Source organism: Electrophorus electricus, chromosome 13 (assembly GCF_041902795.1).
Source record: "Electrophorus electricus isolate QZ-2024a chromosome 13, ASM4190279v1, whole genome shotgun sequence".
NCBI lineage: Eukaryota > Metazoa > Chordata > Actinopteri > Gymnotiformes > Gymnotidae > Electrophorus > Electrophorus electricus.
The window spans coordinates 21,049,657-21,076,382 of NC_137509.1; the positions used below are offsets into that span (position 1 = coordinate 21,049,657).

At 36.7% G+C, this 26,726-nt stretch overlaps 4 non-coding genes and 27 pseudogenes across 4 annotated transcripts; all 31 read left to right on the forward strand.

The window, feature by feature from the left end:
- The first annotated feature begins 416 nt into the window (after window positions 1-416).
- Window positions 417-535, forward strand: LOC145649680 (5S ribosomal RNA; annotated as a pseudogene).
- Window positions 536-1,201: 666 nt separating this feature from the next.
- LOC145646715 (5S ribosomal RNA) lies at window positions 1,202-1,320 on the forward strand (annotated as a pseudogene).
- Window positions 1,321-2,426: 1,106 nt separating this feature from the next.
- Window positions 2,427-2,545, forward strand: LOC145649681 (5S ribosomal RNA; annotated as a pseudogene).
- A 666-nt stretch (window positions 2,546-3,211) lies between these two features.
- On the forward strand, window positions 3,212-3,330 carry LOC145646716 (5S ribosomal RNA; annotated as a pseudogene).
- A 1,106-nt stretch (window positions 3,331-4,436) lies between these two features.
- On the forward strand, window positions 4,437-4,555 carry LOC145647988 (5S ribosomal RNA; annotated as a pseudogene).
- A 666-nt stretch (window positions 4,556-5,221) lies between these two features.
- Window positions 5,222-5,340, forward strand: LOC145648348 (5S ribosomal RNA; annotated as a pseudogene).
- Window positions 5,341-6,130: 790 nt separating this feature from the next.
- On the forward strand, window positions 6,131-6,249 carry LOC145649323 (5S ribosomal RNA). The gene has a single exon (XR_014116571.1). It is a non-coding gene; the product is annotated as a 5S ribosomal RNA (ribosomal RNA).
- A 352-nt stretch (window positions 6,250-6,601) lies between these two features.
- On the forward strand, window positions 6,602-6,720 carry LOC145650504 (5S ribosomal RNA; annotated as a pseudogene).
- Window positions 6,721-7,072: 352 nt separating this feature from the next.
- LOC145649867 (5S ribosomal RNA) lies at window positions 7,073-7,191 on the forward strand (annotated as a pseudogene).
- Window positions 7,192-7,982: 791 nt separating this feature from the next.
- LOC145649913 (5S ribosomal RNA) lies at window positions 7,983-8,101 on the forward strand (annotated as a pseudogene).
- A 1,105-nt stretch (window positions 8,102-9,206) lies between these two features.
- Window positions 9,207-9,325, forward strand: LOC145646717 (5S ribosomal RNA; annotated as a pseudogene).
- Window positions 9,326-10,115: 790 nt separating this feature from the next.
- LOC145648209 (5S ribosomal RNA) lies at window positions 10,116-10,234 on the forward strand (annotated as a pseudogene).
- A 352-nt stretch (window positions 10,235-10,586) lies between these two features.
- Window positions 10,587-10,705, forward strand: LOC145650505 (5S ribosomal RNA; annotated as a pseudogene).
- Window positions 10,706-11,057: 352 nt separating this feature from the next.
- On the forward strand, window positions 11,058-11,176 carry LOC145648405 (5S ribosomal RNA; annotated as a pseudogene).
- A 791-nt stretch (window positions 11,177-11,967) lies between these two features.
- LOC145648806 (5S ribosomal RNA) lies at window positions 11,968-12,086 on the forward strand (annotated as a pseudogene).
- Window positions 12,087-13,191: 1,105 nt separating this feature from the next.
- Window positions 13,192-13,310, forward strand: LOC145646718 (5S ribosomal RNA; annotated as a pseudogene).
- Window positions 13,311-14,100: 790 nt separating this feature from the next.
- Window positions 14,101-14,219, forward strand: LOC145648210 (5S ribosomal RNA; annotated as a pseudogene).
- A 352-nt stretch (window positions 14,220-14,571) lies between these two features.
- Window positions 14,572-14,690, forward strand: LOC145650506 (5S ribosomal RNA; annotated as a pseudogene).
- A 352-nt stretch (window positions 14,691-15,042) lies between these two features.
- Window positions 15,043-15,161, forward strand: LOC145648406 (5S ribosomal RNA; annotated as a pseudogene).
- A 1,451-nt stretch (window positions 15,162-16,612) lies between these two features.
- On the forward strand, window positions 16,613-16,731 carry LOC145648244 (5S ribosomal RNA; annotated as a pseudogene).
- Window positions 16,732-17,522: 791 nt separating this feature from the next.
- Window positions 17,523-17,641, forward strand: LOC145650575 (5S ribosomal RNA; annotated as a pseudogene).
- A 790-nt stretch (window positions 17,642-18,431) lies between these two features.
- LOC145650576 (5S ribosomal RNA) lies at window positions 18,432-18,550 on the forward strand (annotated as a pseudogene).
- Window positions 18,551-19,341: 791 nt separating this feature from the next.
- On the forward strand, window positions 19,342-19,460 carry LOC145649334 (5S ribosomal RNA). The gene has a single exon (XR_014116572.1). It is a non-coding gene; the product is annotated as a 5S ribosomal RNA (ribosomal RNA).
- Window positions 19,461-20,030: 570 nt separating this feature from the next.
- Window positions 20,031-20,149, forward strand: LOC145649345 (5S ribosomal RNA). Its single transcript, XR_014116573.1, has one exon. It is a non-coding gene; the product is annotated as a 5S ribosomal RNA (ribosomal RNA).
- A 790-nt stretch (window positions 20,150-20,939) lies between these two features.
- On the forward strand, window positions 20,940-21,058 carry LOC145649356 (5S ribosomal RNA). The gene has a single exon (XR_014116574.1). It is a non-coding gene; the product is annotated as a 5S ribosomal RNA (ribosomal RNA).
- Window positions 21,059-21,847: 789 nt separating this feature from the next.
- On the forward strand, window positions 21,848-21,966 carry LOC145647329 (5S ribosomal RNA; annotated as a pseudogene).
- Window positions 21,967-22,757: 791 nt separating this feature from the next.
- Window positions 22,758-22,876, forward strand: LOC145645096 (5S ribosomal RNA; annotated as a pseudogene).
- A 351-nt stretch (window positions 22,877-23,227) lies between these two features.
- LOC145649280 (5S ribosomal RNA) lies at window positions 23,228-23,346 on the forward strand (annotated as a pseudogene).
- Window positions 23,347-24,136: 790 nt separating this feature from the next.
- On the forward strand, window positions 24,137-24,255 carry LOC145647932 (5S ribosomal RNA; annotated as a pseudogene).
- Window positions 24,256-25,361: 1,106 nt separating this feature from the next.
- On the forward strand, window positions 25,362-25,480 carry LOC145646719 (5S ribosomal RNA; annotated as a pseudogene).
- A 1,105-nt stretch (window positions 25,481-26,585) lies between these two features.
- Window positions 26,586-26,704, forward strand: LOC145649242 (5S ribosomal RNA; annotated as a pseudogene).
- Window positions 26,705-26,726: the final 22 nt, after the last annotated feature.

Sequence of the window (26,726 nt, forward strand, 5' to 3'; positions counted from 1 at the left end):
GATGACATGCTAGGATGTGAAATGCAGTGATTAATTAAAAAAACTATCTGTTAGCACCTGGGAATAGCAGATGCTGTAAGTTTTTGTTGCATCACTTTACTTTAATCTGCAACTGACAAGCTTGTATGTGAAGTGTACAGATTAAATAGAAATATTTTAGTACCAGGGAATAGCAGGTGCTGTAAGATTGTTTGCATCCCTTTAATTTATGTTCAAGCTATCATGTTCAAATTTGAAGTGCAGTGAATAATTAGTGCCTCAGTATACCAGCTCCGTATTGTAAGCTTTTATTGCATCATTTAATTACATTCAAGATAACATTCTAGAATGTCAAGTGCAGGGATTAATAAAAAAAATTGTCAGATTGGTCTTTGATCATATTTGCTATGATTAGGCAATTTGAGTAAGTGTTTAAGGCTTACGGCCACACCAGCTTGAGAACGCCCAATCTCATCTGACCTTGGAAGCTAAGCAAGTTTGGGCCTGAATAGTACTGAGGTGGGACCCTACCTAGGAATACCAGTTGCTGTAAGCTTTTCTTGCATCACTTTAATTTACTTTCAAGCTGACATGCTCAAATGTGAAGTGCAGTGATTAATAAAAAAAACTATCTGTTAGCACCTGGGAATAGCAGATGCTGTAAGTTTTTTTTGCATCACTTTCATTTACTCTCCAACTCACATGCCTGAATGTGAAGTGCAGTGATTCCTCAAAAATCTATCTGTTAGCACCTTGGACTACGAGATGCTGTAAGCTTCTCTTGCATCACTTTAATTTACTTTCAAGATGACATGCTAGGATGTGAAGTGCAGTGATTAATTAAAAAAACTATCTGTTAGCACCTGGGAATAGCAAATGCTGTAAGTTTTTGTTGCATCACTTTACTTTAATCTGCAACTGACAAGCTTGTATGTGAAGTGTACAGATTAAATAGAAATATTTTAGTACCAGGGAATAGCAGGTGCTGTAAGATTGTTTGCATCCCTTTAATTTATGTTCAAGCTATCATGTTCAAATTTGAAGTGCAGTGAATAATTAGTGCCTCCGTATACCAGCTCCGTATTGTAAGCTTTTATTGCATCATTTAATTACATTCAAGATAACATTCTAGAATGTCAAGTGCAGGGATTAATAAAAAAAATTGTCAGATTGGTCTTTGATCATATTTGCTATGATTAGGCAATTTGAGTAAGTGTTTAAGGCTTACGGCCACACCAGCTTGAGAACGCCCAATCTCATCTGACCTTGGAAGCTAAGCAAGTTTGGGCCTGAATAGTACTGAGGTGGGACCCTACCTAGGAATACCAGGTGCTGTAAGCTTTTCTTGCATCACTTTAATTTACTTTCAAGCTGACATGCTCAAATGTGAAGTGCAGTGATTAATAAAAAAAACTATCTGTTAGCACCTGGGAATAGCAGATGCTGTAAGTTTTTTTTGCATCACTTTCATTTACTCTCCAACTCACATGCCTGAATGTGAAGTGCAGTGATTCCTCAAAAATCTATCTGTTAGCACCTTGGACTACGAGATGCTGTAAGCTTCTCTTGCATCACTTTAATTTACTTTCAAGATGACATGCTAGGATGTGAAGTGCAGTGATTAATTAAAAAAACTATCTGTTAGCACCTGGGAATAGCAAATGCTGTAAGTTTTTGTTGCATCACTTTACTTTAATCTGCAACTGACAAGCTTGTATGTGAAGTGTACAGATTAAATAGAAATATTTTAGTACCAGGGAATAGCAGGTGCTGTAAGATTGTATTGCATCCCTTTAATTTATGTTCAAGCTATCATGTTCAAATTTGAAGTGCAGTGAATAATTAACTCAAACTATCTGTTAGCACCTGGGAATAGCAGATGCTGTAAGTTTTTTTTTGCATCACTTTCATTTACTCTCCAACCTACATGCCTGAATGTGAAGTGCAGTGATTCATCAAAAAACTATATGTTAGCACATTGGACTACGAGATGCTGTAAGCTTCTCTTGCATCACTTTAATTTACTGTCAAGATGACATGCTAGGATGTGAAATGCAGTGATTAATTAAAAAAACTATCTGTTAGCACCTGGGAATAGCAGATGCTGTAAGTTTTTGTTGCATCACTTTACTTTAATCTGCAACTGACAAGCTTGTATGTGAAGTGTACAGATTAAATAGAAATATTTTAGTACCAGGGAATAGCAGGTGCTGTAAGATTGTTTGCATCCCTTTAATTTATGTTCAAGCTATCATGTTCAAATTTGAAGTGCAGTGAATAATTAGTGCCTCAGTATACCAGCTCCGTATTGTAAGCTTTTATTGCATCATTTAATTACATTCAAGATAACATTCTAGAATGTCAAGTGCAGGGATTAATAAAAAAAATTGTCAGATTGGTCTTTGATCATATTTGCTATGATTAGGCAATTTGAGTAAGTGTTTAAGGCTTACGGCCACACCAGCTTGAGAACGCCCAATCTCATCTGACCTTGGAAGCTAAGCAAGTTTGGGCCTGAATAGTACTGAGGTGGGACCCTACCTAGGAATACCAGTTGCTGTAAGCTTTTCTTGCATCACTTTAATTTACTTTCAAGCTGACATGCTCAAATGTGAAGTGCAGTGATTAATAAAAAAAACTATCTGTTAGCACCTGGGAATAGCAGATGCTGTAAGTTTTTTTTGCATCACTTTCATTTACTCTCCAACTCACATGCCTGAATGTGAAGTGCAGTGATTCCTCAAAAATCTATCTGTTAGCACCTTGGACTACGAGATGCTGTAAGCTTCTCTTGCATCACTTTAATTTACTTTCAAGATGACATGCTAGGATGTGAAGTGCAGTGATTAATTAAAAAAACTATCTGTTAGCACCTGGGAATAGCAAATGCTGTAAGTTTTTGTTGCATCACTTTACTTTAATCTGCAACTGACAAGCTTGTATGTGAAGTGTACAGATTAAATAGAAATATTTTAGTACCAGGGAATAGCAGGTGCTGTAAGATTGTTTGCATCCCTTTAATTTATGTTCAAGCTATCATGTTCAAATTTGAAGTGCAGTGAATAATTAGTGCCTCCGTATACCAGCTCCGTATTGTAAGCTTTTATTGCATCATTTAATTACATTCAAGATAACATTCTAGAATGTCAAGTGCAGGGATTAATAAAAAAAATTGTCAGATTGGTCTTTGATCATATTTGCTATGATTAGGCAATTTGAGTAAGTGTTTAAGGCTTACGGCCACACCAGCTTGAGAACGCCCAATCTCATCTGACCTTGGAAGCTAAGCAAGTTTGGGCCTGAATAGTACTGAGGTGGGACCCTACCTAGGAATACCAGGTGCTGTAAGCTTTTCTTGCATCACTTTAATTTACTTTCAAGCTGACATGCTCAAATGTGAAGTGCAGTGATTAATAAAAAAAACTATCTGTTAGCACCTGGGAATAGCAGATGCTGTAAGTTTTTTTTGCATCACTTTCATTTACTCTCCAACTCACATGCCTGAATGTGAAGTGCAGTGATTCCTCAAAAATCTATCTGTTAGCACCTTGGACTACGAGATGCTGTAAGCTTCTCTTGCATCACTTTAATTTACTTTCAAGATGACATGCTAGGATGTGAAGTGCAGTGATTAATTAAAAAAACTATCTGTTAGCACCTGGGAATAGCAAATGCTGTAAGTTTTTGTTGCATCACTTTACTTTAATCTGCAACTGACAAGCTTGTATGTGAAGTGTACAGATTAAATAGAAATATTTTAGTACCAGGGAATAGCAGGTGCTGTAAGATTGTATTGCATCCCTTTAATTTATGTTCAAGCTATCATGTTCAAATTTGAAGTGCAGTGAATAATTAACTCAAACTATCTGTTAGCACCTGGGAATAGCAGATGCTGTAAGTTTTTTTTTGCATCACTTTCATTTACTCTCCAACCTACATGCCTGAATGTGAAGTGCAGTGATTCATCAAAAAACTATATGTTAGCACATTGGACTACGAGATGCTGTAAGCTTCTCTTGCATCACTTTAATTTACTGTCAAGATGACATGCTAGGATGTGAAATGCAGTGATTAATTAAAAAAACTATCTGTTAGCACCTGGGAATAGCAGATGCTGTAAGTTTTTGTTGCATCACTTTACTTTAATCTGCAACTGACAAGCTTGTATGTGAAGTGTACAGATTAAATAGAAATATTTTAGTACCAGGGAATAGCAGGTGCTGTAAGATTGTTTGCATCCCTTTAATTTATGTTCAAGCTATCATGTTCAAATTTGAAGTGCAGTGAATAATTAGTGCCTCAGTATACCAGCTCCGTATTGTAAGCTTTTATTGCATCATTTAATTACATTCAAGATAACATTCTAGAATGTCAAGTGCAGGGATTAATAAAAAAAATTGTCAGATTGGTCTTTGATCATATTTGCTATGATTAGGCAATTTGAGTAATTGTTTAAGGCTTACGGCCACACCAGCTTGAGAACGCCCAATCTCATCTGACCTTGGAAGCTAAGCAAGTTTGGACCTGAATAGTACTGAGGTGGGACCCTACCTAGGAATACCAGGTGCTGTAAGCTTTTCTTGCATCACTTTAATTTACTTTCAAGCTGACATGCTCAAATGTGAAGTGCAGTGATTAATAAAAAAAACTATCTGTTAGCACCTGGGAATAGCAGATGCTGTAAGTTTTTTTTGCATGACTTTCATTTACTCTCCAACTCACATGCCTGAATGTGAAGTGCAGTGATTCCTCAAAAATCTATCTGTTAGCACCTTGGACTACGAGATGCTGTAAGCTTCTCTTGCATCACTTTAATTTACTTTCAAGATGACATGCTAGGATGTGAAGTGCAGTGATTAATTAAAAAAACTATCTGTTAGCACCTGGGAATAGCAGATGCTGTAAGTTTTTGTTGCATCACTTTACTTTAATCTGCAACTGACAAGCTTGTATGTGAAGTGTACAGATTAAATAGAAATATTTTAGTACCAGGGAATAGCAGGTGCTGTAAGATTGTTTGCATCCCTTTAATTTATGTTCAAGCTATCATGTTCAAATTTGAAGTGCAGTGAATAATTAGTGCCTCCGTATACCAGCTCCGTATTGTAAGCTTTTATTGCATCATTTAATTACATTCAAGATAACATTCTAGAATGTCAAGTGCAGGGATTAATAAAAAAAATTGTCAGATTGGTCTTTGATCATATTTGCTATGATTAGGCAATTTGAGTAAGTGTTTAAGGCTTACGGCCACACCAGCTTGAGAACGCCCAATCTCATCTGACCTTGGAAGCTAAGCAAGATTGGGCCTGAATAGTACTGAGGTGGGACCCTACCTAGGAATACCAGGTGCTGTAAGCTTTTCTTGCATCACTTTAATTTACTTTCAAGCTGACATGCTCAAATGTGAAGTGCAGTGATTAATAAAAAAAACTATCTGTTAGCACCTGGGAATAGCAGATGCTGTAAGTTTTTTTTGCATCACTTTCATTTACTCTCCAACTCACATGCCTGAATGTGAAGTGCAGTGATTCCTCAAAAATCTATCTGTTAGCACCTTGGACTACGAGATGCTGTAAGCTTCTCTTGCATCACTTTAATTTACTTTCAAGATGACATGCTAGGATGTGAAGTGCAGTGATTAATTAAAAAAACTATCTGTTAGCACCTGGGAATAGCAGATGCTGTAAGTTTTTGTTGCATCACTTTACTTTAATCTGCAACTGACAAGCTTGTATGTGAAGTGTACAGATTAAATAGAAATATTTTAGTAGCAGGGAATAGCAGGTGCTGTAAGATTGTTTGCATCCCTTTAATTTATTTACAAGCTATCATGTTCAAATTTGAAGTGCAGTGAATAATTAACTCAAACTATCTGTTAGCACCTGGGAATAGCAGATGATGTAAGTTTTTTTTGCATCACTTTCATTTACTCTCCAACTCACATGCCTGAATGTGAAGTGCAGTGATTCATCAAAAAACTGTCTGTTAGTGCCTCCGTATACAAGATGTTGTAAGCTTTTATTGCATCATTTAATTTACATTCAAGATAACATTCTAGAACGTCAAGTGCAGGGATTAATAAAAAAAATTGTCAGATTGGTCTTTGATCATATTTGCTATGATTAGGCAATTTGAGTAAGTGTTTAAGGCTTACGGCCACACCAGCTTGAGAACGCCCAATCTCATCTGACCTTGGAAGCTAAGCAAGTTTGGGCCTGGATAGTACTGAGGTGGGACCCTACCTAGGAATACCAGGTGCTGTAAGCTTTTCTTGCATCACTTTAATTTACTTTCAAGCTGACATGCTCAAATGTGAAGTGCAGTGATTAATATAAAAAACTATCTGTTAGCACCTGGGAATAGCAGATGCTGTAAGTTTTTTTTGCATCACTTTCATTTACTCTCCAACTCACATGCCTGAATGTGAAGTGCAGTGATTCATCAAAAAACTGTCTGTTAGTGCCTCCGTATACCAGATGTTGTAAGCTTTTATTGCATCATTTAATTTACATTCAAGATAACATTCTAGAATGTCAAGTGCAGGGATTAATAAAAAAAATTGTCAGATTGGTCTTTGATCATATTTGCTATGATTAGGCAATTTGAGTAAGTGTTTGAGGCTTACGGCCACACCAGTTTGAGCATGCCCAATCTCATCTGACCTTGGAAGCTAAGCAAGTTTGGGCCTGGATACTACTGAGGTGGGACCCTACCTAGGAATACCAGGTGCTGTAAGCTTTTCTTGCATCACTTTAATTTACTTTCAAGCTGACATGCTCAAATGTGAAGTGCAGTGATTAATAAAAAAAACTATCTGTTAGCACCTGGGAATAGCAGATGCTGTAAGTTTTTTTTGCATCACTTTCATTTACTCTCCAACTCACGTGCCTGAATGTGAAGTGCAGTGATTCATCAAAAAACTGTCTGTTAGTTCCTCCGTATACCAGATGTTGTAAGCTTTTATTGCATCATTTAATTTACATTCAAGATAACATTCTAGAATGTCAATTGCAGGGATTAATAAAAAAAATTGTCAGATTGGTCTTTGATCATATTTGCTATGATTAGGCAATTTGAGTAAGTGTTTAAGGCTTACGGCCACACCAGTTTGAGAATGCCCAATCTCCTCTGACCTTGGAAGCTAAGCAAGTTTGGGCCTGGATAGTACTGAGGTGGGACCCTACCTAGGAATACCAGGTGCTGTAAGCTTTTCTTGCATCACTTTAATTTACTTTCAAGCTGACATGCTCAAATGTGAAGTGCAGTGATTAATATAAAAAACTATCTGTTAGCACCTGGGAATAGCAGATGCTGTAAGTTTTTTTTGCATCACTTTCATTTACTCTCCAACTCACATGCCTGAATGTGAAGTGCAGTGATTCCTCAAAAATCTATCTGTTAGCACCATGGACTACGAGATGCTGTAAGCTTCTCTTGCATCACTTTAATTTACTTTCAAGATGACATGCTAGGATGTGAAGTGCAGTGATTAATTAAAAAAACTATCTGTTAGCACGTGGGAATAGCAAATGCTGTAATTTTTTGTTGCATCACTTTACTTTAATCTGCAACTGACAAGCTTGTATGTGAAGTGTACAGATTAAATAGAAATATTTTAGTACCAGGGAATAGCAGGTGCTGTAAGATTGTATTGCATCCCTTTAATTTATGTTCAAGCTATCATGTTCAAATTTGAAGTGCAGTGAATAATTAACTCAAACTATCTGTTAGCACCTGGGAATAGCAGATGCTGTAAGTTTTTTTTGCATCACTTTCATTTACTCTCCAACTCACATGCCTGAATGTGAAGTGCAGTGATTCATCAAAAAACTTTCTGTTAGTGCCTCCGTATACCAGATGTTGTAAGCTTTTATTGCATCATTTAATTTACATTCAAGATACCATTCTAGAATGTCAAGTGCAGGGATTAATAAAAAAAATTGTCAGATTGGTCTTTGATCATATTTGCTATGATTAGGCAATTTGAGTAAGTGTTGAAGTCTTACGGCCACACCAGCTTGAGAATGCCCAATCTCATCTGACCTTGGAAGCTAAGCAAGTTTGGGCCTGGATAGTACTGAGGTGGGACCTTACCTAGGAATACCAGGTGCTGTAAGCTTTTCTTGCATCACATTAATTTACTTTCAAGCTGACATGCTCAAATGTGAAGTGCAGTGATTAATAAAAAAAACTATCTGTTAGCACCTGGGAATAGCAGATGCTGTAAGTTTTTTTTGCATCACTTTCATTTACTCTCCAACTCACATGCCTGAATGTGAAGTGCAGTGATTCCTCAAAAATCTATCTGTTAGCACCTTGGACTACGAGATGCTGTAAGCTCCTCTTGCATCACTTTAATTTACTTTCAAGATGAAATGCTAGGATGTGAAGTGCAGTGATTAATTAAAAAAACTATCTGTTAGCACCTGGGAATAGCAAATGCTGTAAGTTTTTGTTGCATCACTTTACTTTAATCTGCAACTGACAAGCTTGTATGTGAAGTGTACAGATTAAATAGAAATATTTTAGTACCAGGGAATAGCAGGTGCTGTAAGATTGTATTGCATCCCTTTAATTTATGTTCAAGCTATCATGTTCAAATTTGAAGTGCAGTGAATAATTAACTCAAACTATCTGTTAGCACCTGGGAATAGCAGATGCTGTAAGTTTTTTTTGCATCACTTTCATTTACTCTCCAACTCACATGCCTGAATGTGAAGTGCAGTGATTCATCAAAAAACTATATGTTAGCACATTGGACTACGAGATGCTGTAAGCTTCTCTTGCATCACATTAATTTACTGTCAAGATGACATGCTAGGATGTGAAATGCAGTGATTAATTAAAAAAACTATCTGTTAGCACCTGGGAATAGCAGATGCTGTAAGTTTTTGTCGCATCACATTACTTTAATCTGCAACTGACAAGCTTGTATGTGAAGTGTACAGATTAAATAGAAATATTTTAGTACCAGGGAATAGCAGGTGCTGTAAGATTGTTTGCATCCCTTTAATTTATGTTCAAGCTATCATGTTCAAATTTGAAGTGCAGTGAATAATTAGTGCCTCAGCATACCAGCTCCGTATTGTAAGCTTTTATTGCATCATTTAATTACATTCAAGATAACATTCTAGAATGACAAGTGCAGGGATTAATAAAAAAAATTGTCAGATTGGTCTTTGATCATATTTGCTATGATTAGGCAATTTGAGTAAGTGTTTAAGGCTTACGGCCACACCAGCTTGAGAACGCCCAATCTCATCTGACCTTGGAAGCTAAGCAAGTTTGGGCCTGAATAGTACTGAGGTGGGACCCTACCTAGGAATACCAGGTGCTGTAAGCTTTTCTTGCATCACTTTAATTTACTTTCAAGCTGACATGCTCAAATGTGAAGTGCAGTGATTAATAAAAAAAACTATCTGTTAGCACCTGGGAATAGCAGATGCTGTAAGTTTTTTTTGCATCACTTTCATTTACTCTCCAACTCACATGCCTGAATGTGAAGTGCAGTGATTCCTCAAAAATCTATCTGTTAGCACCTTGGACTACGAGATGCTGTAAGCTTCTCTTGCATCACTTTAATTTACTTTCAAGATGACATGCTAGGATGTGAAGTGCAGTGATTAATTAAAAAAACTATCTGTTAGCACCTGGGAATAGCAGATGCTGTAAGTTTTTGTTGCATCACTTTACTTTAATCTGCAACTGACAAGCTTGTATGTGAAGTGTACAGATTAAATAGAAATATTTTAGTACCAGGGAATAGCAGGTGCTGTAAGATTGTTTGCATCCCTTTAATTTATTTTCAAGCTATCATGTTCAAATTTGAAGTGCAGTGAATAATTAACTCAAACTATCTGTTAGCACCTGGGAATAGCAGATTTTGTAAGTTTTTTTTGCATCACTTTCATTTACTCTCCAACTCACATGCCTGAATGTGAAGTGCAGTGATTCATCAAAAAACTGTCTGTTAGTGCCTCCGTATACAAGATGTTGTAAGCTTTTATTGCATCATTTAATTTACATTCAAGATAACATTCTAGAACGTCAAGTGCAGGGATTAATAAAAAAAATTGTCAGATTGGTCTTTGATCATATTTGCTATGATTAGGCAATTTGAGTAAGTGTTGAAGGCTTACGGCCACACCAGCTTGAGAACGCCCAATCTCCTCTGACCTTGGAAGCTAAGCAAGTTTGGGCCTGGATAGTACTGAGGTGGGACCCTACCTAGGAATACCAGGTGCTGTAAGCTTTTCTTGCATCACTTTAATTTACTTTCAAGCTGACATGCTCAAATGTGAAGTGCAGTGATTAATATAAAAAACTATCTGTTAGCACCTGGGAATAGCAGATGCTGTAAGTTTTTTTTGCATCACTTTCATTTACTCTCCAACTCACATGCCTGAATGTGAAGTGCAGTGATTCATCAAAAAACTGTCTGTTAGTGCCTCCGTATACCAGATGTTGTAAGCTTTTATTGTATCATTTAATTTACATTCAAGATAACATTCTAGAATGTCAAGTGCAGGGATTAATAAAAAAAATTGTCAGATTGGTCTTTGATCATATTTGCTATGATTAGGCAATTTGAGTAAGTGTTTGAGGCTTACGGCCACACCAGTTTGAGCATGCCCAATCTCATCTGACCTTGGAAGCTAAGCAAGTTTGGGCCTGGATACTACTGAGGTGGGACCCTACCTAGGAATACCAGGTGCTGTAAGCTTTTCTTGCATCACTTTAATTTACTTTCAAGCTGACATGCTCAAATGTGAAGTGCAGTGATTAATAAAAAAAACTATCTGTTAGCACCTGGGAATAGCAGATGCTGTAAGTTTTTTTTGCATCACTTTCATTTACTCTCCAACTCACGTGCCTGAATGTGAAGTGCAGTGATTCATCAAAAAACTGTCTGTTACTTCCTCCGTATACCAGATGTTGTAAGCTTTTATTGCATCATTTAATTTACATTCAAGATAACATTCTAGAATGTCAATTGCAGGGATTAATAAAAAAAATTGTCAGATTGGTCTTTGATCATATTTCCTATGATTAGGCAATTTGAGTAAGTGTTTAAGGCTTACGGCCACACCAGTTTGAGAATGCCCAATCTCATCTGACCTTGGAAGCTAAGCAAGTTTGGGCCTGGATAGTACTGAGGTGGGACCCTACCTAGGAATACCAGGTGCTGTAAGCTTTTCTTGCATCACTTTAATTTACTTTCAAGCTGACATGCTCAAATGTGAAGTGCAGTGATTAATAAAAAAAACTATCTGTTAGCACCTGGGAATAGCAGATGCTGTAAGTTTTTTTTGCATCACTTTCATTTACTCTCCAACTCACATGCCTGAATGTGAACTGCAGTGATTCCTCAAAAATCTATCTGTTAGCACCTTGGACTACGAGATGCTGTAAGCTTCTCTTGCATCACTTTAATTTACTTTCAAGATGACATGCTAGGATGTGAAGTGCAGTGATTAATTAAAAAAACTATCTGTTAGCACGTGGGAATAGCAAATGCTGTAAGTTTTTGTTGCATCACTTTACTTTAATCTGCAACTGACAAGCTTGTATGTGAAGTGTACAGATTAAATAGAAATATTTTAGTACCAGGGAATAGCAGGTGCTGTAAGATTGTATTGCATCCCTTTAATTTATGTTCAAGCTATCATGTTCAAATTTGAAGTGCAGTGAATAATTAACTCAAACTATCTGTTAGCACCTGGGAATAGCAGATGCTGTAAGTTTTTTTTGCATCACTTTCATTTACTCTCCAACTCACATGCCTGAATGTGAAGTGCAGTGATTCATCAAAAAACTTTCTGTTAGTGCCTCCGTATACCAGATGTTGTAAGCTTTTATTGCATCATTTAATTTACATTCAAGATACCATTCTAGAATGTCAAGTGCAGGGATTAATAAAAAAAATTGTCAGATTGGTCTTTGATCATATTTGCTATGATTAGGCAATTTGAGTAAGTGTTGAAGTCTTACGGCCACACCAGCTTGAGAATGCCCAATCTCATCTGACCTTGGAAGCTAAGCAAGTTTGGGCCTGGATAGTACTGAGGTGGGACCCTACCTAGGAATACCAGGTGCTGTAAGCTTTTCTTGCATCACATTAATTTACTTTCAAGCTGACATGCTCAAATGTGAAGTGCAGTGATTAATAAAAAAAACTATCTGTTAGCACCTGGGAATAGCAGATGCTGTAAGTTTTTTTTGCATCACTTTCATTTACTCTCCAACTCACATGCCTGAATGTGAAGTGCAGTGATTCCTCAAAAATCTATCTGTTAGCACCTTGGACTACGAGATGCTGTAAGCTCCTCTTGCATCACTTTAATTTACTTTCAAGATGACATGCTAGGATGTGAAGTGCAGTGATTAATTAAAAAAACTATCTGTTAGCACCTGGGAATAGCAAATGCTGTAAGTTTTTGTTGCATCACTTTACTTTAATCTGCAACTGACAAGCTTGTATGTGAAGTGTACAGATTAAATAGAAATATTTTAGTACCAGGGAATAGCAGGTGCTGTAAGATTGTATTGCATCCCTTTAATTTATGTTCAAGCTATCATGTTCAAATTTGAAGTGCAGTGAATAATTAACTCAAACTATCTGTTAGCACCTGGGAATAGCAGATGCTGTAAGTTTTTTTTGCATCACTTTCATTTACTCTCCAACTCACATGCCTGAATGTGAAGTGCAGTGATTCATCAAAAAACTATATGTTAGCACATTGGACTACGAGATGCTGTAAGCTTCTCTTGCATCACATTAATTTACTGTCAAGATGACATGCTAGGATGTGAAATGCAGTGATTAATTAAAAAAACTATCTGTTAGCACCTGGGAATAGCAGATGCTGTAAGTTTTTGTCGCATCACATTACTTTAATCTGCAACTGACAAGCTTGTATGTGAAGTGTACAGATTAAATAGAAATATTTTAGTACCAGGGAATAGCAGGTGCTGTAAGATTGTTTGCATCCCTTTAATTTATGTTCAAGCTATCATGTTCAAATTTGAAGTGCAGTGAATAATTAGTGCCTCAGCATACCAGCTCCGTATTGTAAGCTTTTATTGCATCATTTAATTACATTCAAGATAACATTCTAGAATGACAAGTGCAGGGATTAATAAAAAAAATTGTCAGATTGGTCTTTGATCATATTTGCTATGATTAGGCAATTTGAGTAAGTGTTTAAGGCTTACGGCCACACCAGCTTGAGAACGCCCAATCTCATCTGACCTTGGAAGCTAAGCAAGTTTGGGCCTGAATAGTACTGAGGTGGGACCCTACCTAGGAATACCAGGTGCTGTAAGCTTTTCTTGCATCACTTTAATTTACTTTCAAGCTGACATGCTCAAATGTGAAGTGCAGTGATTAATAAAAAAAACTATCTGTTAGCACCTGGGAATAGCAGATGCTGTAAGTTTTTTTTGCATCACTTTCATTTACTCTCCAACTCACATGCCTGAATGTGAAGTGCAGTGATTCCTCAAAAATCTATCTGTTAGCACCTTGGACTACGAGATGCTGTAAGCTTCTCTTGCATCACTTTAATTTACTTTCAAGATGACATGCTAGGATGTGAAGTGCAGTGATTAATTAAAAAAACTATCTGTTAGCACCTGGGAATAGCAGATGCTGTAAGTTTTTGTTGCATCACTTTACTTTAATCTGCAACTGACAAGCTTGTATGTGAAGTGTACAGATTAAATAGAAATATTTTAGTACCAGGGAATAGCAGGTGCTGTAAGATTGTTTGCATCCCTTTAATTTATTTTCAAGCTATCATGTTCAAATTTGAAGTGCAGTGAATAATTAACTCAAACTATCTGTTAGCACCTGGGAATAGCAGATTTTGTAAGTTTTTTTTGCATCACTTTCATTTACTCTCCAACTCACATGCCTGAATGTGAAGTGCAGTGATTCATCAAAAAACTGTCTGTTAGTGCCTCCGTATACAAGATGTTGTAAGCTTTTATTGCATCATTTAATTTACATTCAAGATAACATTCTAGAACGTCAAGTGCAGGGATTAATAAAAAAAATTGTCAGATTGGTCTTTGATCATATTTGCTATGATTAGGCAATTTGAGTAAGTGTTGAAGGCTTACGGCCACACCAGCTTGAGAACGCCCAATCTCCTCTGACCTTGGAAGCTAAGCAAGTTTGGGCCTGGATAGTACTGAGGTGGGACCCTACCTAGGAATACCAGGTGCTGTAAGCTTTTCTTGCATCACTTTAATTTACTTTCAAGCTGACATGCTCAAATGTGAAGTGCAGTGATTAATATAAAAAACTATCTGTTAGCACCTGGGAATAGCAGATGCTGTAAGTTTTTTTTGCATCACTTTCATTTACTCTCCAACTCACATGCCTGAATGTGAAGTGCAGTGATTCATCAAAAAACTGTCTGTTAGTGCCTCCGTATACCAGATGTTGTAAGCTTTTATTGTTTCATTTAATTTACATTCAAGATAACATTCTAGAATGTCAAGTGCAGGGATTAATAAAAAAAATTGTCAGATTGGTCTTTGATCATATTTGCTATGATTAGGCAATTTGAGTAAGTGTTTGAGGCTTACGGCCACACCAGTTTGAGCATGCCCAATCTCATCTGACCTTGGAAGCTAAGCAAGTTTGGGCCTGGATACTACTGAGGTGGGACCCTACCTAGGAATACCAGGTGCTGTAAGCTTTTCTTGCATCACTTTAATTTACTTTCAAGCTGACATGCTCAAATGTGAAGTGCAGTGATTAATAAAAAAAACTATCTGTTAGCACCTGGGAATAGCAGATGCTGTAAGTTTTTTTTGCATCACTTTCATTTACTCTCCAACTCACGTGCCTGAATGTGAAGTGCAGTGATTCATCAAAAAACTGTCTGTTACTTCCTCCGTATACCAGATGTTGTAAGCTTTTATTGCATCATTTAATTTACATTCAAGATAACATTCTAGAATGTCAATTGCAGGGATTAATAAAAAAAATTGTCAGATTGGTCTTTGATCATATTTGCTATGATTAGGCAATTTGAGTAAGTGTTTAAGGCTTACGGCCACACCAGTTTGAGAATGCCCAATCTCATCTGACCTTGGAAGCTAAGCAAGTTTGGGCCTGGATAGTACTGAGGTGGGACCCTACCTAGGAATACCAGGTGCTGTAAGCTTTTCTTGCATCACTTTAATTTACTTTCAAGCTGACATGCTCAAATGTGAAGTGCAGTGATTAATAAAAAAAACTATCTGTTAGCACCTGGGAATAGCAGATGCTGTAAGTTTTTTTTGCATCACTTTCATTTACTCTCCAACTCACATGCCTGAATGTGAACTGCAGTGATTCCTCAAAAATCTATCTGTTAGCACCTTGGACTACGAGATGCTGTAAGCTTCTCTTGCATCACTTTAATTTACTTTCAAGATGACATGCTAGGATGTGAAGTGCAGTGATTAATTAAAAAAACTATCTGTTAGCACGTGGGAATAGCAAATGCTGTAAGTTTTTGTTGCATCACTTTACTTTAATCTGCAACTGACAAGCTTGTATGTGAAGTGTACAGATTAAATAGAAATATTTTAGTACCAGGGAATAGCAGGTGCTGTAATATTGTATTGCATCCCTTTAATTTATGTTCAAGCTATCATGTTCAAATTTGAAGTGCAGTGAATAATTAACTCAAACTATCTGTTAGCACCTGGGAATAGCAGATGCTGTAAGTTTTTTTTGCATCACTTTCATTTACTCTCCAAATCACATGCCTGAATGTGAAGTGCAGTGATTCATCAAAAAACTATATGTTAGCACATTGGACTACGAGATGCTGTAAGATTCTCTTGCATCACTTTAATTTACTGTCAAGATGACATGCTAGGATGTGAAATGCAGTGATTAATTAAAAAAACTATCTGTTAGCACCTGGGAATAGCAGATGCTGTAAGTTTTTTTTGCATCACTTTCATTTACTCTCCAACTCACATGCCTGAATGTGAAGTGCAGTGATTCCTCAAAAATCTATCTGTTAGCACCTTGGACTACAAGATGCTGTAACCTTCTCTTGCATCACTTTAATTTACTTTCAAGATGACATGCTAGGATGTGAAGTGCAGTGATTAATTAAAAAAACTATCTGTTAGCACCTGGGAATAGCAGATGCTGTAAGTTTTTTTTGCATCACTTTACTTTAATCTGCAACTGACAAGCTTGTATGTGAAGTGTACAGATTAAATAGAAATATTTTAGTACCAGGGAATAGCAGGTGCTGTAAGATTGTATTGCATCCCTTTAATTTATGTTCAAGCTATCATGTTCAAATTTGAAGTGCAGTGAATAATTAACTCAAACTATCTGTTAGCACCTGGGAATAGCAGATGCTGTACGTTTTTTTTGCATCACTTTCATTTACTCTCCAACTCACATGCCTGAATGTGAAGTGCAGTGATTCATCAAAAAACTGTCTGTTAGTGCCTCCGTATACCAGATGTTGTAAGCTTTTATTGCATCATTTAATTTACATTCAAGATAACATTCTAGAATGTCAAGTGCAGGGATTAATAAAAAAAATTGTCAGATTGGTCTTTGATCATATTTGCTATGATTAGGAAATTTGAGTAAGTGTTTAAGGCTTACGGCCACACCAGCTTGAGAACGCCCAATCTCATCTGACTTTGGAAGCTAAGCAAGTTTGGGCCTGGATAGTACTGAGGTGGGACCCTACCTAGGAATACCAGGTGCTGTAAGCTTTTATAGCATCACTTTAATTTACTTTCAAGCTGACATGCTCAAATGTGAAGTGCAGTGATTAATAAAAAAAACTATCTGTTAGCACCTGGGAATAGCAGATGCTGTAAGTTTTTTTTGCATCACTTTCATTTACTCTCCAACTCACATGCCTGAATGTGAAGTGCAGTGATTCCTCAAAAATCTATCTGTTAGCACCTTGGACTACGAGATGCTGTAACCTTCTCTTGCATCACTTTAATTTACTTTCAAGATGACATGCTAGGATGTGAAGTGCAGTGATTAATTAAAAAAACTATCTGTTAGCACCTGGGAATAGCAGATGCTGTAAGTTTTTGTTGCATCACTTTACTTTAATCTGCAACTGACAAGCTTGTATGTGAAGTGTACAGATTAAATAGAAATATTTTAGTACCAGGGAATAGCAGGTGCTGTAAGATTGTATTGCATCCCTTTAATTTATGTTCAAGCTATCATGTTCAAATTTGAAGTGCAGTGAATAATTAACTCAAACTATCTGTTAGCACCTGGGAATAGCAGATGCTGTACGTTTTTTTTGCATCACTTTCATTTACTCTCCAACTCACATGCCTGAATGTGAAGTGCAGTGATTCATCAAAAAACTGTCTGTTAGTGCCTCCGTATACCAGATGTTGTAAGCTTTTATTGCATCATTTAATTTACATTCAAGATAACATTCTAGAATGTCAAGTGCAGGGATTAATAAAAAAAATTGTCAGATTGGTCTTTGATCATATTTGCTATGATTAGGCAATTTGAGTAAGTGTTTAAGGCTTACGGCCACACCAGCTTGAGAACGCCCAATCTCATCTGACCTTGGAAGCTAAGCAAGTTTAGGCCTGGATAGTACTGAGGTGGGACCCTACCTAGGAATACCAGGTGCTTTAAGCTTTTCTTGCATCACTTTAATTTACTTTCAAGCTGACATGCTCAAATGTGAAGTGCAGTGATTAATAAAAAAAACTATCTGTTAGCACCTGGGAATAGCCGATGCTGTAAGTTTTTTTTGCATCACTTTCATTTACTCTCCAACTCACATGCCTGAATGTGAAGTGCAGTGATTCATCAAAAACTATCTGTTAGCACCTTGGACTACGAGATGCTGTAAGCTTTTCTTGAATCACTTTAATTTACTGTCAAGATGACATGCTAGGATGTGAAGTGCAGTGATTAATTAAAAAAACTATCTGTTAGCACCTGGGAATAGCAGATGCTGTAAGTTTTTGTTGCATCACTTTACTTTAATCTGCAACTGACAAGCTTGTATGTGAAGTGTACAGATTAAATAGAAATATTTTAGTACCAGGGAATAGCAGGTGCTGTAAGATTGTATTGCATCCCTTTAATTTATGTTCAAGCTATCATGTTCAAATTTGAAGTGCAGTGAATAATTAACTCAAACTATCTGTTAGCACCTGGGAATAGCAGATGCTGTACGTTTTTTTTGCATCACTTTCATTTACTCTCCAACTCACATGCCTGAATGTGAAGTGCAGTGATTCATCAAAAAACTGTCTGTTAGTGCCTCCGTATACCAGATGTTGTAAGCTTTTATTGCATCATTTAATTTACATTCAAGATAACATTCTAGAATGTCAAGTGCAGGGATTAATAAAAAAAATTGTCAGATTGGTCTTTGATCATATTTGCTATGATTAGGCAATTTGAGTAAGTGTTTAAGGCTTACGGCCACACCAGCTTGAGAACGCCCAATCTCATCTGACCTTGGAAGCTAAGCAAGTTTAGGCCTGGATAGTACTGAGGTGGGACCCTACCTAGGAATACCAGGTGCTTTAAGCTTTTCTTGCATCACTTTAATTTACTTTCAAGCTGACATGCTCAAATGTGAAGTGCAGTGATTAATAAAAAAAACTATCTGTTAGCACCTGGGAATAGCCGATGCTGTAAGTTTTTTTTGCATCACTTTCATTTACTCTCCAACTCACATGCCTGAATGTGAAGTGCAGTGATTCATCAAAAACTATCTGTTAGCACCTTGGACTACGAGATGCTGTAAGCTTTTCTTGAATCACTTTAATTTACTGTCAAGATGACATGCTAGGATGTGAAGTGCAGTGATTAATTAAAAAAACTATCTGTTAGCACCTGGGAATAGCAGATGCTGTAAGTTTTTGTTGCATCACTTTACTTTAATCTGCAACTGACAAGCTTGTATGTGAAGTGTACAGATTAAATAGAAATATTTTAGTACCAGGGAATAGCAGGTGCTGTAAGATTGTATTGCATCCCTTTAATGTATGTTCAAGCTATCATGTTCAAATTTGAAGTGCAGTGAATAATTAACTCAAACTATCTGATAGCACCTGGGAATAGCAGATGCTGTACATTTTTTTTTGCATCACTTTCATTTACTCTCCAACTCACATGCCTGAATGTGAAGTGCAGTGATTCATCAAAAAACTGTCTGTTAGTGCCTCCATATACCAGATGTTGTAAGCTTTTATTGCATCATTTAATTTACATTCAAGATAACATTCTAGAATGTCAAGTGCAGGGATTAATAAAAAAAATTGTCAGATTGGTCTTTGATCATATTTGCTATGATTAGGAAATTTGAGTAAGTGTTTAAGGCTTACGGCCACACCAGCTTGAGAACGCCCAATCTCATCTGACCTTGGAAGCTAAGCAAGTTTGGGCCTGGATAGTACTGAGGTGGGACCCTACCTAGGAATACCAGGTGCTGTAAGCTTTTATTGCATCACTTTAATTTACTTTCAAGCTGACATGCTCAAATGTGAAGTGCAGTGATTAATAAAAAAAACTATCTGTTAGCACCTGGGAATAGCAGATGCTGTAAGTTTTTGTTGCATCACTTTACTTTAATCTGCAACTGACAAGCTTGTATGTGAAGTGTACAGATTAAATAGAAATATTTTAGTACCAGGGAATAGCAGGTGCTGTAAGATTGTATTGCATCCCTTTAATGTATGTTCAAGCTATCATGTTCAAATTTGAAGTGCAGTGAATAATTAACTCAAACTATCTGATAGCACCTGGGAATAGCAGATGCTGTACATTTTTTTTGCATCACTTTCATTTACTCTCCAACTCACATGCCTGAATGTGAAGTGCAGTGATTCATCAAAAAACTGTCTGTTAGTGCCTCCATATACCAGATGTTGTAAGCTTTTATTGCATCATTTAATTTACATTCAAGATAACATTCTAGAATGTCAAGTGCAGGGATTAATAAAAAAAATTGTCAGATTGGTCTTTGATCATATTTGCTATGATTAGGAAATTTGAGTAAGTGTTTAAGGCTTACGGCCACACCAGCTTGAGAACGCCCAATCTCATCTGACCTTGGAAGCTAAGCAAGTTTGGGCCTGGATAGTACTGAGGTGGGACCCTACCTAGGAATACCAGGTGCTGTAAGCTTTTATTGCATCACTTTAATTTACTTTCAAGCTGACATGCTCAAATGTGAAGTGCAGTGATTAATAAAAAAAACTATCTGTTAGCACCTGGGAATAGCAGATGCTGTAAGTTTTTTTTGCATCACTTTCATTTACTCTCCAACTCACATGCCTGAATGTGAAGTGCAGTGATTCATCAAAAACTATCTGTTAGCACCTTGGACTACGAGATGCTGTAAGCTTTTCTTGAATCACTTTAATTTACTGTCAAGATGACATGCTAGGATGTGAAATGCAGTGATTAATTAAAAAAACTATCTGTTAGCACCTGGGAATAGCAGATGCTGTAAGTTTTTGTTGCATCACTTTACTTTAATCTGCAACTGACAAGCTTGTATGTGAAGTGTACAGATTAAATAGAAATATTTTAGTAGCAGGGAATCGCAGGTGCTGTAAGATTGTATTGCATCCCTTTAATTTATGTTCAAGCTATCATGTTCAAATTTGAAGTGCAGTGAATAATTAACTCAAACTATCTGTTAGCACCTGGGAATAGCAGATGTTGTACGTTTTTTTTGCATCACTTTCATTTACTCTCCAACTCACATGCCTGAATGTGAAGTGCAGTGATTCATCAAAAAACTGTCTGTTAGTGCCTCCGTATACCAGATGTTGTAAGCTTTTATTGCATCATTTAATTTACATTCAAGATAACATTCTAGAATGTCAAGTGCAGGGATTAATAAAAAAAATTGTCAGATTGGTCTTTGATCATATTTGCTATGATTAGGCAATTTGAGTAAGTGTTTAAGGCTTACGGCCACACCAGCTTGAGAACGCCCAATCTCATCTGACCTTGGAAGCTAAGCAAGTTTGGGCCTGGATAGTACTGAGGTGGGACCCTACCTAGGAATACCAGGTGCTGTAAGCTTTTCTTGCATCACTTTAATTTACTTTCAAGCTGACATGCTCAAATGTGAAGTGCAGTGATTAATAAAAAAAACTATCTGTTAGCACCTGGGAATAGCCGATGCTGTAAGTTTTTTTTGCATCACTTTCATTTACTCTCCAACTCACATGCCTGAATGTGAAGTGCAGTGATTCATCAAAAACTGTCTGTTAGCACCTTGGACTACGAGATGCGGTAAGCTTCTCTTGCATCACTTTAATTTACTTTCAAGATGACATGCTAGGATGTGAAGTGCAGTGATTAATTAAAAAAACTATCTGTTAGCACCTGGGAATAGCAGATGCTGTAAGTTTTTGTTGCATCACTTTACTTTAATCTGCAACTGACAAGCTTGTAAGTGAAGTGTACAGATTAAATAGAAATATTTTAGTACCAGGGAATAGCAGGTGCTGTAAGATTGTATTGCATCCCTTTAATGTATGTTCAAGCTATCATGTTCAAATTTGAAGTGCAGTGAATAATTAACTCAAACTATCTGATAGCACCTGGGAATAGCAGATGCTGTACATTTTTTTTGCATCACTTTCATTTACTCTCCAACTCACATGCCTGAATGTGAAGTGCAGTGATTCATCAAAAAACTGTCTGTTAGTGCCTCCATATACCAGATGTTGTAAGCTTTTATTGCATCATTTAATTTACATTCAAGATAACATTCTAGAATGTCAAGTGCAGGGATTAATAAAAAAAATTGTCAGATTGGTCTTTGATCATATTTGCTATGATTAGCAATTTGAGTAAGTGATTAAGGCTTACGGCCACACCAGCTTGAGAATGCCCAATCTCATCTGACCTTGGAAGCTAAGCAAGTTTGGGCCTGGATAGTACTGAGGTGGGGCTCTACCTAGGAATACCAGGTGCTGTAAGCTTTTCTTGCATCACTTTAATTTACTTTCAAGCTGACATGCTCAAATGTGAAGTGCAGTGATTAATAAAAAAAAACTATCTGTTAGCACCTGGGAATAGCCGATGCTGTAAGTTTTTTTTGCATCACTTTCATTTACTCTCCAACTCACATGCCTGAATGTGAAGTGCAGTGATTCATCTAAAACTAACTGTTAGCACCTTGGACTACGAGATGCTGTAAGCTTCTCTTGAATCACTTTAATTTACTGTCAAGATGACATGCTAGGATGTGAAATGCAGTGATTAATTAAAAAAACTATCTGTTAGCACCTGGGAATAGCAGATGCTGTAAGTTTTTGTTGCATCACTTTACTTTATTCTGCAACTGACAAGCTTGTATGTGAAGTGTACAGATTAAATAGAAATATTTTAGTAGCAGGGAATCGCAGGTGCTGTAAGATTGTATTGCATCCCTTTAATTTATGTTCAAGCTATCATGTTCAAATTTGAAGTGCAGTGAATAATTAACTCAAACTATCTGTTAGCACGTGGGAATAGCAGATGTTGTACGTTTTTTTTGCATCACTTTCATTTACTCTCCAACTCACATGCCTGAATGTGAAGTGCAGTGATTCATCAAAAAATTGTCTGTTAGTGCCTCCGTATACCAGATGTTGTAAGCTTTTATTGCATCATTTAATTTACATTCAAGATAACATTCTAGAATGTCAAGTGCAGGGATTAATAAAAAAAATTGTCAGATTGGTCTTTGATCATATTTGCTATGATTAGGCAATTTGAGTAAGTGTTTAAGGTTTACGGCCACACCAGCTTGAGAACGCCCAATCTCATCTGACCTTGGAAACTAAGCAAGTTTGGGCCTGTATAGTACTGAGGTGGGACCATACCTAGGAATACCAGGTGATGTAAGCTTTTCTTGCATCACTTTAATTTACTTTCAAGCTGACATGCTCAAATGTGAAGTGCAGTGATTAATAAAAAAACTATCTGTTAGCACCTGGGAATAGCCGATGCTGTAAGTTTTTTTTGCATCACTTTCATTTACTCTCTAACTCACATGCCTGAATGTGAAGTGCAGTGATTCATCAAAAAACTGTCTGTTAGTGCCTCCGTATACCAGATGTTGTAAGCTTTTATTGCATCATTTAATTTACATTCAAGATAACATTCTAGAATGTCAAGTGCAGGGATTAATAAAAAAAATTGTCAGATTGGTCTTTGATCATATTTGCTATGATTAGGCAATTTGAGTAAGTGTTTAAGGCTTACGGCCACACCAGCTTGAGAACGCCCAATCTCATCTGACCTTGAAAGCTAAGCAAGTTTGGGCCTGGATAGTACTGAGGTGGGACCCTACCTAGGAATACCAGGTGCTGTATGCTTTTCTTGCATCACTTTAATTTACTTTCAAGCTGACATGCTCAAATGTGAAGTGCAGTGATTAATAAAAAAAACTATCTGTTAGCAACTGGGAATAGCAGATGCTGTAAGTTTTTTTTGCATCACTTTCATTTACTCTCCAACTCACATGCCTGAATGTGAAGTGCAGTGATTCATCAAAAACTATCTGTTAGCACCTTGGACTACGAGATGCTGTAAGCTTCTCTTGAATCACTTTAATTTACAGTCAAGATGACATGCTAGGATGTGAAATGCAGTGATTAATTAAAAAAACTATCTGTTAGCACCTGGGAATAGCAGATGCTGTAAGTTTTTGTTGCATCACTTTACTTTAATCTGCAACTGACAAGCTTGTATGTGAAGTGTACAGATTAAATAGAAATATTTTAGTACCAGGGAATAGCAGGTGCTGTAAGATTGTATTGCATCCCTTTAATTTATGTTCAAGCTATCATGTTCAAATTTGAAGTGCAGTGAATAATTAACTCAAACTATCTGTTAGCACCTGGGAATAGCAGATGCTGTACGTTTTTTTTGCATCACTTTCATTTACTCTCCAACACACATGCCTGAATGTGAAGTGCAGTGATTCATCAAAAAACTGTCTGTTAGTGCCTCCGTATACCAGATGTTGTAAGCTTTTATTGCATCATTTAATTTACATTCAAGATAACATTCTAGAATGTCAAGTGCAGGGATTAATAAAAAAAATTGTCAGATTGGTCTTTGATCATATTTGCTATGATTAGGCAATTTGAGTACGTGTTTAAGGCTTACGGCCACACCAGCTTGAGAACGCCCAATCTCATCTGACCTTGAAAGCTAAGCAAGTTTGGGCCTGGATAGTACTGAGGTGGGACCCTACCTAGGAATACCAGGTGCTGTAAGCTTTTCTTGCATCACTTTAATTTACTTTCAAGCTGACATGCTCAAATGTGAAGTGCAGTGAATAATTAACTCAAACTATCTGTTAGCACCTGGGAATAGCAGATGCTGTAAGTTTTTTTTGCATCACTTTCATTTACTCTCCAACTCACATGCCTGAATGTGAAGTGCAGTGATTCATCAAAAAACTATATGTTAGCAAATTGGACTACGAGATGCTGTAAGCTTCTCTTGCATCACTTTAATTTACTGTCAAGATGACATGCTAGGATGTGAAATGCAGTGATTAATTAAAAAAACTATCTGTTAGCACCTGGGAATAGCAGATGCTGTAAGTTTTTGTTGCATCACTTTACTTTAATCTGCAACTGACAAGCTTGTATGTGAAGTGTACAGATTAAATAGAAATATTTTAGTACCAGGGAATAGCAGGTGCTGTAAGATTGTATTGCATCCCTTTAATTTATGTTCAAGCTATCATGTTCAAATTTGAAGTGCAATGAATAATTAACTCAAACTATCTGTTAGCACCTGGGAATAGCAGATGCTGTAAGTTTTTTTTGCATCACTTTCATTTACTCTCCAACTCACATGCCTGAATGTGAAGTGCAGTGATTCATCAAAAAACTATATGTTAGCACATTGGACTACGAGATGCTGTAAGCTTCTCTTGCATCACTTTAATTTACTGTCAAGATGACATGCTAGGATGTGAAATGCAGTGATTAATTAAAAAAACTATCTGTTAGCACCTGGGAATAGCAGATGCTGTAAGTTTTTGTTGCATCACTTTACTTTAATCTGCAACTGACAAGCTTGTATGTGAAGTGTACAGATTAAATAGAAATATTTTAGTACCAGGGAATAGCAGGTGCTGTAAGATTGTTTGCATCCCTTTAATTTATGTTCAATCTATCATGTTCAAATTTGAAGTGCAGTGAATAATTAGTGCCTCAGTATACCAGTTCCGTATTGTAAGCTTTTATTGCATCATTTAATTACATTCAAGATAACATTCTAGAATGTCAAGTGCAGGGATTAATAAAAAAAATTGTCAGATTGGTCTTTGATCATATTTGCTATGATTAGGCAATTTGAGTAAGTGTTTAAGGCTTACGGCCACACCAGCTTGAGAACGCCCAATCTCATCTGACCTTGGAAGCTAAGCAAGTTTGGGCCTGAATAGTACTGAGGTGGGACCCTACCTAGGAATACCAGGTGCTGTAAGCTCTTCTTGCATCACTTTAATTTACTTTCAAGCTGACATGCTCAAATGTGAAGTGCAGTGATTAATAAAAAAAACTATCTGTTAGCACCTGGGAATAGCAGATGCTGTAAGTTTTTTTTGCATCACTTTCATTTACTCTCCAACTCACATGCCTGAATGTGAAGTGCAGTGATTCCTCAAAAATCTATCTGTTAGCACCTTGGACTACGAGATGCTGTAAGCTTCTCTTGCATCACTTTAATTTACTTTCAAGATGACATGCTAGGATGTGAAGTGCAGTGATTAATTAAAAAAACTATCTGTTAGCACCTGGGAATAGCAAATGCTGTAAGTTTTTGTTGCATCACTTTACTTTAATCTGCAACTGACAAGCTTGTATGTGAAGTGTACAGATTAAATAGAAATATTTTAGTACCAGGGAATAGCAGGTGCTGTAAGATTGTATTGCATCCCTTTAATTTATGTTCAAGCTATCATGTTCAAATTTGAAGTGCAGTGAATAATTAACTCAAACTATCTGTTAGCACCTGGGAATAGCAGATGCTGTAAGTTTTTTTTGCATCACTTTCATTTACTCTCCAACTCACATGCCTGAATGTGAAGTGCAGTGATTCATCAAAAAACTATATGTTAGCACATTGGACTACGAGATGCTGTAAGCTTCTCTTGCATCACTTTAATTTACTGTCAAGATGACATGCTAGGATGTGAAATGCAGTGATTAATTAAACAAACTATCTGTTAGCACCTGGGAATAGCAGATGCTGTAAGTTTTTGTTGCATCACTTTACTTTAATCTGCAACTGACAAGCTTGTATGTGAAGTGTACAGATTAAATAGAAATATTTTAGTACCAGGGAATAGCAGGTGCTGTAAGATTGTTTGCATCCCTTTAATTTATGTTCAATCTATCATGTTCAAATTTGAAGTGCAGTGAATAATTAGTGCCTCAGTATACCAGCTCCGTATTGTAAGCTTTTATTGCATCATTTAATTACATTCAAGATAACATTCTAGAATGTCAAGTGCAGGGATTAATAAAAAAAATTGTCAGATTGGTCTTTGATCATATTTGCTATGATTAGGCAATTTGAGTAAGTGTTTAAGGCTTACGGCCACACCAGCTTGAGAACGCCCAATCTCATCTGACCTTGGAAGCTAAGCAAGTTTGGGCCTGAATAGTACTGAGGTGAGACCCTACCTAGGAATACCAGGTGCTGTAAGCTTTTCTTGCATCACTTTAATTTA